The sequence below is a fragment of the Bactrocera latifrons genome, unplaced genomic scaffold, assembly GCF_001853355.1.
Source record: "Bactrocera latifrons isolate USDA-ARS-PBARC rearing strain unplaced genomic scaffold, ASM185335v1 scaffold_262, whole genome shotgun sequence".
Classification (NCBI taxonomy): Eukaryota; Metazoa; Arthropoda; class Insecta; order Diptera; family Tephritidae; genus Bactrocera; species Bactrocera latifrons.
This window is the reverse complement of record NW_017536208.1, coordinates 113,999-122,299: the sequence shown is the minus strand read 5'-3', so window position 1 is coordinate 122,299 and position 8,301 is coordinate 113,999.

The following is an 8,301-nucleotide window of genomic DNA, read 5'->3' as shown; positions in this document are numbered from 1 at the left end:
AATTAAGCTAAAAAATAAAAAAAGTTTTGCAGAAAGTACAGAAATTAAAATCGTTTTGTTGTTGAAAAATTTCTAAAACATGTTTTTAAAAAAATTTCAAGTTTTTTCTTAAATTGTCTTTATATTTCTATTATTAAAAATTTTCAAAAACTTTTTAATTTGGAAAACGTTTCAAACAATCAAAAATTAGAAAAAATTACTTTTTTTTTTGTAAAAATATCAAAATAACTTTTTATTTTTTTATTTTTGTTTAAAAATGTCTTTAGAGCGTTTTGYGAAACAATTTCTCTTAATTTGCTCGAACCACTCAAACTGGCCGAAACCGATTTTCGCCGTCACTCAAGTCGGACGCTTATCAATAATTATATATGTAATATACGCATTATATGTGCTGTTAAGAGCAAGCATTTTCACAGAATATAATCTAAACTGCGAAATGAGGAAACATTAAAAATTCGAAATTTAGAAAAAAAATGTGTTGCAATGGTAAAAGGCGAAAAAAGGCAAAGTGAAAGATTATCAATATTTTACCAATTTTATTTGACAAGCGAAGAGTAGCTGTCAAAGACCATAAAGAATAAGATGTTTCAGCAGCCGAGCATACTTAAATCTGCATAACTAAAGCGAAGGAAACAAAAGACTTAAGCTGGAAACCGTTTAAGCTGATTTTGCTTAGCAAAAGGCTGACATAGTTTAGACTAAAAGTAATGGCAAGCTTTGTTTTTCTTTGTGTTTGATGGTGTTTCTGTTCGTATGTGTGTGACTATTGGCTTAATTTTTTCTTTTTCAAAGCATAAATTTGCTATATGGGACTAGGAATTACAATCAATCTGTCTAATAATACTTTTTTCTCATATTTATTCACAATTCATTTAGTTTTAGAAGCTAAAAGTCTTTGCTATAAATTTGCGAAAATTAAAAAAAAGTCCAAATACTTTAATATTGCTATTTAATATATATGCGTTATAAAATGCTGAATATAGTCTGAATTAACTTATTTCATATATTTCAGTGAAGGCATACTATATCGAGCAGAATAAACGGTGGCTCCTTCCGAGGAGTGTGCATAGCAGCTGGTTTTGAGTTCACTGACTATGCGCTCAAAACTACTCAACAGTTGCATGATCTCATAAACAACAGCTTTATTTTTYTTAACTCAAGATTTGTATTGATCTCCGGTCATAGTGGAATCGCTGAAAACTGCAACGCCGATGAGCTTGCACATATATAGCCCAGTTTCAACTGTTGGCTCGGCTGTCTGATGTCCCCCTGCACTCTTATTCTGGCCCAATGAAGCTTCAGTAAGCTTAGCATGCATTAGTCAACAACCAGAACTCCGACTGCGACATCCTTCTTGCCCAAAGCAAACCATAACAGCTCCTCTGAATGCTGTGGCAAGCTTAAAACTTTTCTCTGATCTATGATATTTTGCACTTTAAGCTATTTTTGGATAACTTAAACGACAAATATTTGTCCAAGTAAGACCCACTAATCTATCGACCAACACTACGGCCTAATTTAATCAAACTAATGCGTCCTGTTCCCAATCAAATTCGGGGCTGAATTAATAACTTCAGCGCCTCAGAAATATATCTTATGAATGAACTCAATGATCTTAATGAATGAACTTTTAAAACGAGCTTATTTATATGTATGTATCGTAAATAGCACAAAGCAGCCCAGATACRGCCTATTATTACTGTTATAGGCGACTTAAAGTTGCCTAATTCTAGTTAGAGCTGTCAGCAGCTTCCGCTGTAGACAATTGAGTTTTCGGTTTGGCCATTTAAATATGAATACCCTACACACTGTCCTTCACCATAGCACAATGAAACCTGTCAGCAAAGGGTCCCAGCGCATTTAAATCGACATGTTTACATCGCAATAAAATCCAGTTGTAAGCGTTTGCTTAGAAAAATCAATTCGAAACTTCAACACAACTACTTTGACCGCTTTCGATACACAGTCAATCAATGGCGCATCAATTTGATAAAAGCGCCACAAAGTGTGGAAGATTAGGCAAAGCATAAAGCCACTAATGTTTCTTCACTCGCAYATATGTATGTATGTGAGTATGTTTGAGTGGACTTAGTGGTTTGAGTATRCCAGCATTTTATCACCAAATGCCGTTTAGAATTCTGCTACTTTCTTTAGTCTGTATTGCCTTTGTTCGCTGAGCTATTCAGGCGACTGCTGGAAAACAAAAATTCATTCAAAATTCTTTGAGCTGGAATCAGTGCATTTGAGTGTGCGCAAATGTGCGACATTAGTATGCCGATCGGCAGCAAACTTTCTTCCGCTTTTTTGTACGAATGCATAGACGTTGTTTATGTGTGTGTGTGTTTTTGTGAGTATGCCACTATATTAAAACTGTTCAACCGTTAAATCTATATATTTTTAGAAATTTATTGATTAAAGAAGCAAATAAAAAAGGATTATAGAATGTTCATTTCTGCAACAATTTGATCGAATGTGGTAGGTTCGTGGGAAGTATCACCTTTGGCACAAAGAGCGTCTAGATATTTTTAAAGTAAGAGATGGTAAACACAGTTCCTTCACTCAGCCGTAGAAATTCAAATAAATACTAAAGACTTTGCATTTTGAATTATTATTTAAAATACATTTATTTTGCACAAAACATAACCTGTCTATTGGTTAGTCGAAGAAGTATTTTCGTATTTTGCTAATAGATGTCGCTGCAAAGAAAATTACAGCTCTTCAAAAATGATAAAAAAAGAGAAGAATGCCACGCAAGCTACGAACGAAGTTTGCGAAGTTTACGGAGAGGATGCTGTACCAGTTCGTGTCGCACAACAATGGCTCGCTCGCTTCCGTTCAGGAAATTTCGAAATCTCGATTTACACTCGTGAAAGTTTTAAGCTGATGGAAAAATGTCTCTAGCAAAGAACTGGCAAAGAGTGGTCGACCAAAAAGGTACATATTTKTTTATTCATTTTATACGAAAAGACTTTTTTGACAACCCATATTTCTTAAGAGAAACGATATTTTATTCTGTGACCATGGAAAAAAACAAAGTTTGCATGTTATCTATAAATAAATTGTGCCTACATATTACTTAGGGGCGTGAGAGTTAGCGAAAGCCAAGTGCAATAGGATATAATATTTGAATAACCTAAACTCTTAAGATATTGGATCTGGACAGTCGCGGATGTGGACGGTTTTAAACTTTATTCATTTAATTTGTGATTCCCCCCTTCTTTAAATTTCAGTGCTTTATTGGTCTTTAAATATATATTGCCTACATTTATGATGAATAAAAAATGATATCCTAAGAAAAGTAAGCGCAATAAAACATACCTTAATATAGAGAGAATATATATGATATATAAAAGACCCCGCAAAGTCTGCTATTTGGCAAAATAAGTTTTTAAAATGTTGTCAAGCAAAATGGATTCTAGAGAGTTCCTGTACTCAGACGTAGACTGTATAAATCACATTAACACGGGTATATTTCTGAAAAGGAGCCCACACTAGAATATTTTATTCTCTAAGATTGGAAAAAAGATTAATGTCGTATATCCCCACTTAGCTCAACTCCAYATTCGCATTGGATGGTTAGTAGAGATTGCGCTACATGCTCGAAATTTTAAAACTTTCTTCAACTTTCAAGTTCAGCAGTTTCTTTGCGAGACAAACACTGTATAARAAACTATATAAACTGCTCCGGTAGCTCGCAGAGTTGAATATTGCAAAGCCCTGTTTGATTCTTGCTTTTCTATTTTCATGAATGCATTATTTCTACATTTAGGATGAATTAAATATTATAAGCAAGCGCAATAGAACACACCATAAAGAGAAATATTATATGAGACTAGAATTTATTGTAAGACCACCATAGCCGATTTTCTAAAACATGCGAATTTTGAATTCAGTTTGAAAATTATAAAAAAGATTTTGCAAAATGCTGTGCGACAAGTAAATACAAATCACTGAGTGGCTTAAAACTTGGTMTSCTAACCTACAACACAAAACACCACAAATTGAGGCTAAAGCTTCTAGCAGAAAAGTCAGTCAATTTTCTTAACTTTCGCGGAGAAAATATCAGCGCGTTTTCCCACATATAGCACGATAAGCCTACACTCAAATCATATATCCACTTCTAATAAGCTATTAAGTCAACTTAACTTAATAATAATTACTTGCACCTAAATAATGTTTAGTTTTCAAAGCGCGTAACAAAGAGAACAACAACAGTTGTAACAGTTTAACATTTGAAAAGCAGTCAAGACCAGCACTATTGCTCTTAACGCTTACTCAGAACACCAAAATTCCCAGCTGAAGAGCAAATAGTTTACTAAGCGCTAAGAGCGCCAGCGCGAGCGTTGCTTTKCTAGCGCCGGACCAGCGTTTACGCGAACACTATTCAGCGCTGCTCACTTGTTGGCGGCTATGCACACAGCTRGCGTTTGTTTCCAGCCAAGCGGACRAAATATAACTGAGTAAACTCATTGTGCTGCCGCCAGACATCTAGTGTCTTTGCTATTTGCTTTTGTTTTCAAAGTTATGCCTGTTCTCAGCACCGGCTGCGGGCACAGGTTGCTTTGTTTAGAAGTTGTTTGCTTTTTATTGTTTTTTTTTACCGCTTGGTTGTAAAGCAAACCGCTATGAGCTGAGCTGAGATTTGTTACGCGATAATGAAACAAATAAAATGTGCGCTAAGCTAAGCGCATTCGATTTTTCGTTTGGTTCACAAGAGCCGATRTATTGACCACTAAGCGTGCGCGGCGCTGTTCAGCTCTCTACCGGCGCGCCAGAGCCAGTCGGCGCGCAGCAAAGCCGCCTATTTAGCTGGAACATTAGCTCGTAACTATGCGATACTCTAATAGCCATGTCTCTAATAGTTATGTACACCGTTTGAACTATGGCTGACCGCTGCACCGCTTCTGAACTGTGTGTAGCGTGCTGCGCCGACGCCGCCGCCGCCGCCGCAGCCGCCGCAGCCATCGCCGCTTGTAGCTCTTGTCCAGCGCTACATTTATGGCCTGCTGTCGCTATTATTGCTGCTGTTGCCAGTATTGTTGCTRGCGTTGCTGCTCAGCGACTGCTGCTGTCGGCCAACAACTTCTTGGACATAATTTGTGATTTAGTTCAGTTTCGAGTGTGGCGCGTTTCGTGCACGCCAACCGCTACATTTTTTGTCGGTCGAATTCCGCTTGGTTTTTTGTMTTTCCCCTATGATATTTTCGTCATTCGCCGCTGTGTCTGTAACTTTGGCATTGTGAACTTTTTCGTCGCATTTGCGTTGTTTCGGAAGTACGCCGGTCGCACCTTTCGCAGCGCACACAGCGATTTGTTTTCCGTCGGCGAAGTTGTGATTTCCGTTTAAGTGACAGTCGAAATCGGTAAAGCCGGTCAGAATTCAATATCAATACAAATCAAAGTGCAATATTTCGGAATTTTTGCATTTCCGCTGAAARCTAGGTGTGTAAAATGTTTATGTCAGCGCTGTCGGCGGTAAAAGGGTTTGCTGAAAATAAATTGATGCGAAAATTTAGATAAACAAAAGTATACCAAACTTGTTTATAACAAAAGTGCACAAAATTATTTTATTAAAAAAAAAATTGTATTAAATTTCACAAATTGAAAACGAAATATTTGTTTGTGTGCGTGTGAGTTTTTATAAAAAAAAGTTTAGAAAATATTAAAAAGCTTGTGTTTTGGGATTGTATAAAATTAATCAACTTCAGCCAGTTGTGAAAAATTGTATTCTAACGGTTATTTTRCTATACACTAAATTTACCTGAATTCGGCTTAAATTTTGTATTTTTTAACATCACAACAATCCAAACCTCGGTATTAAAMAGTGAAAATTTTATTTTTAATCTAAAAATTTTTTAATATTTTTTTTTAACAAAATTGCTTTTTTTTAATTTTTTCTTTTATTTAACATAGTTTCCTTCAAGTGTCATAGACTGATTATAGCGACTCTCCAACTTTTCGATATCATTTTTGTAGTATGATTTGTCCTTCGGTTCAAAATAGCCCTCAGATTCGGCGAACACTTCTTCACTCGACAAAAATTTCTTCCAAGCGAGCATTCTTTTGACTTTTGAAAACAGCTGATTGTCACTAAGAGCTAAAACTGAAGCATACAGTGAATGTGGTAGCAAATTTTAAGCGAAATTCATGGATTTTTGCCATYGTTTTTACTGACTGTGAATCAGGACAATGAAACAGCACTTTGTTCTTCTTCAAATGCAACCGTCYAAAATCGTAAAAGTCGCCATTAATGGTCCATTTTTTTTTTGGAAAAAGTTAATAAAAATTATTTCTTGCGCATCTCGAAATACCGCCGCCTTAACCTAGCAGGCCGACTGTTGCATTTTCCACGCTTTAGAGCAGGTTCGTCGTATATAGTCCAGYCGGATGACTGTCGTTTGGACTTCAGAGTGAAATGATGTAGCCATGTTTCATCCATTCTCACATATCTATACAAAACTTCAAATTTATTATGCTTGAACATCTCCAAACACTGCTCCAAATCAGCTACTTTTTAGTCAAAAATGAACTCGCGCGGTACCCAGTTTACACAGGGTTTTTTCATACACAAAAGTTCAAGAGAGATACGATATACACGTTTAGTTGACATCTTCAGAAAGCCTGCTGACTCGAACAACTTCACATTGCGGTCAGCTAAAATTATTCTTTAAACTGTTTTGATCTTATCGTCGGTTACAACCGTCGCAGTGTCCGGAAACTCATCATCAAGCCAAACTTTTGATTTGCCTGTATTTTTAGCCTACAAAAAGCGATATTACCTTTTATCCAAGTTTTCATAATAACGAAAGTTGCTTCACACAAAACGATATGGTTCACAAAAAAATAGTCTGAAAGCTAACAATAAATTATGTGGATTTAATTCGAGCTGTTACATAGTAATATTTTGTACCATTATTTATTTCCAAAAAATGACCTTTATAACGTCAAAAGTTGTGCATAAGTGACGTTCTCTTTTTCGGACAATATCTGCATTTTCCGAAGCTAAAAAGGAGCGTCTACCGCTACCTTCCGAATCCAAAATGGAAAGTCTTTTCATCCAGCTATCGTCCGACGCGGTTGATAACCAGCTTGAACCTTATAAATCTGCGAGCGATATTTAAAATGGCGACTTTGTTGGTTTATACGAGGTGTGTTCAAAAAAYAACGGCAATTTGTATTTTTTTAGCAAATAATTTCATTCGTTTAAATTATGCGCTTACGGCAGTGCTTGACCCAATCATCGAAACACTTCACACACTTAATATTGGTACAGCTTTTTCAGTAGATTAATGTCTGCAGTATAATATATAGCTAAGAATAAACCTGTTAAAATTTGAATAATTCAACAGAGATTTAGTAGTGATCCGAAATTTCATCAAGTTGAGATATTAATTGTGCGTGGGAAGGTCTACTGTAGCATTATTTAAAAATACAAATAACAAATACATTTTAAAATGCGCTGATACTTAATCTAGTTTATAGGCTAGTGTTGTTACGGACTTTGAAGTTTAAAAAATTAGCTAATAAAACGAAATCGTCTCTTGTGTTCCATGCCTATTTTTTCCCTTATTAAGAATGCAATGAATGTTGAAACAATGCACTCAAAGTAATTATAATTCCTATAATTATGAAYTATGTGCTACTCCTGCTATTAATAGTTCAGTCTAATATTCAACTCATTGCTGGAAGCATTTCGTATGGCATAAAATAAAATATAGTTTGCCATAGACTTGATAAATTGAAATAAAAACCTTCTAAAGTGTATCTTTAATGTCTAATAYTGACTAATTTATTAAGAAAATAAAATCTTATTTAACTTTGGACAATAATTTACGACTACAAGTCAAGTATAAAAAGCGAAATTGAACTAAAGCAGACCAAATATCAGAAATTGAATTCAATATAATTTTTAAAGCAAGAAAAATTGGATATAACCACATAACCACATAAGCAGTGTAAAGAAGCAAAATTGCTCTAGAATTTTTATGAAACTATTCACACGACAACAATTCATCTGTGTATTTGCATACTCACACTGACCGAAACGGAAGCTGTTCATTTTAMAGCCGAAGGCGGAAATCACTAGGACACGGCGTTCATTATTTATTTATACACTTTGAAGCGTCTTCCACACAGTAGTTTTTTTTTTTTTTTGCTGCATATTTATTTCTACACTTTATAATTATTTATGAAAAATGCATAAACTTGTGAAAATTATGTGCGTGTAAATTAAGTGTAAATGTGTGCCTGTGAAAATGACCACAACAACTGTGCGGAAGCAGCCAAATTTTAATGAAATAT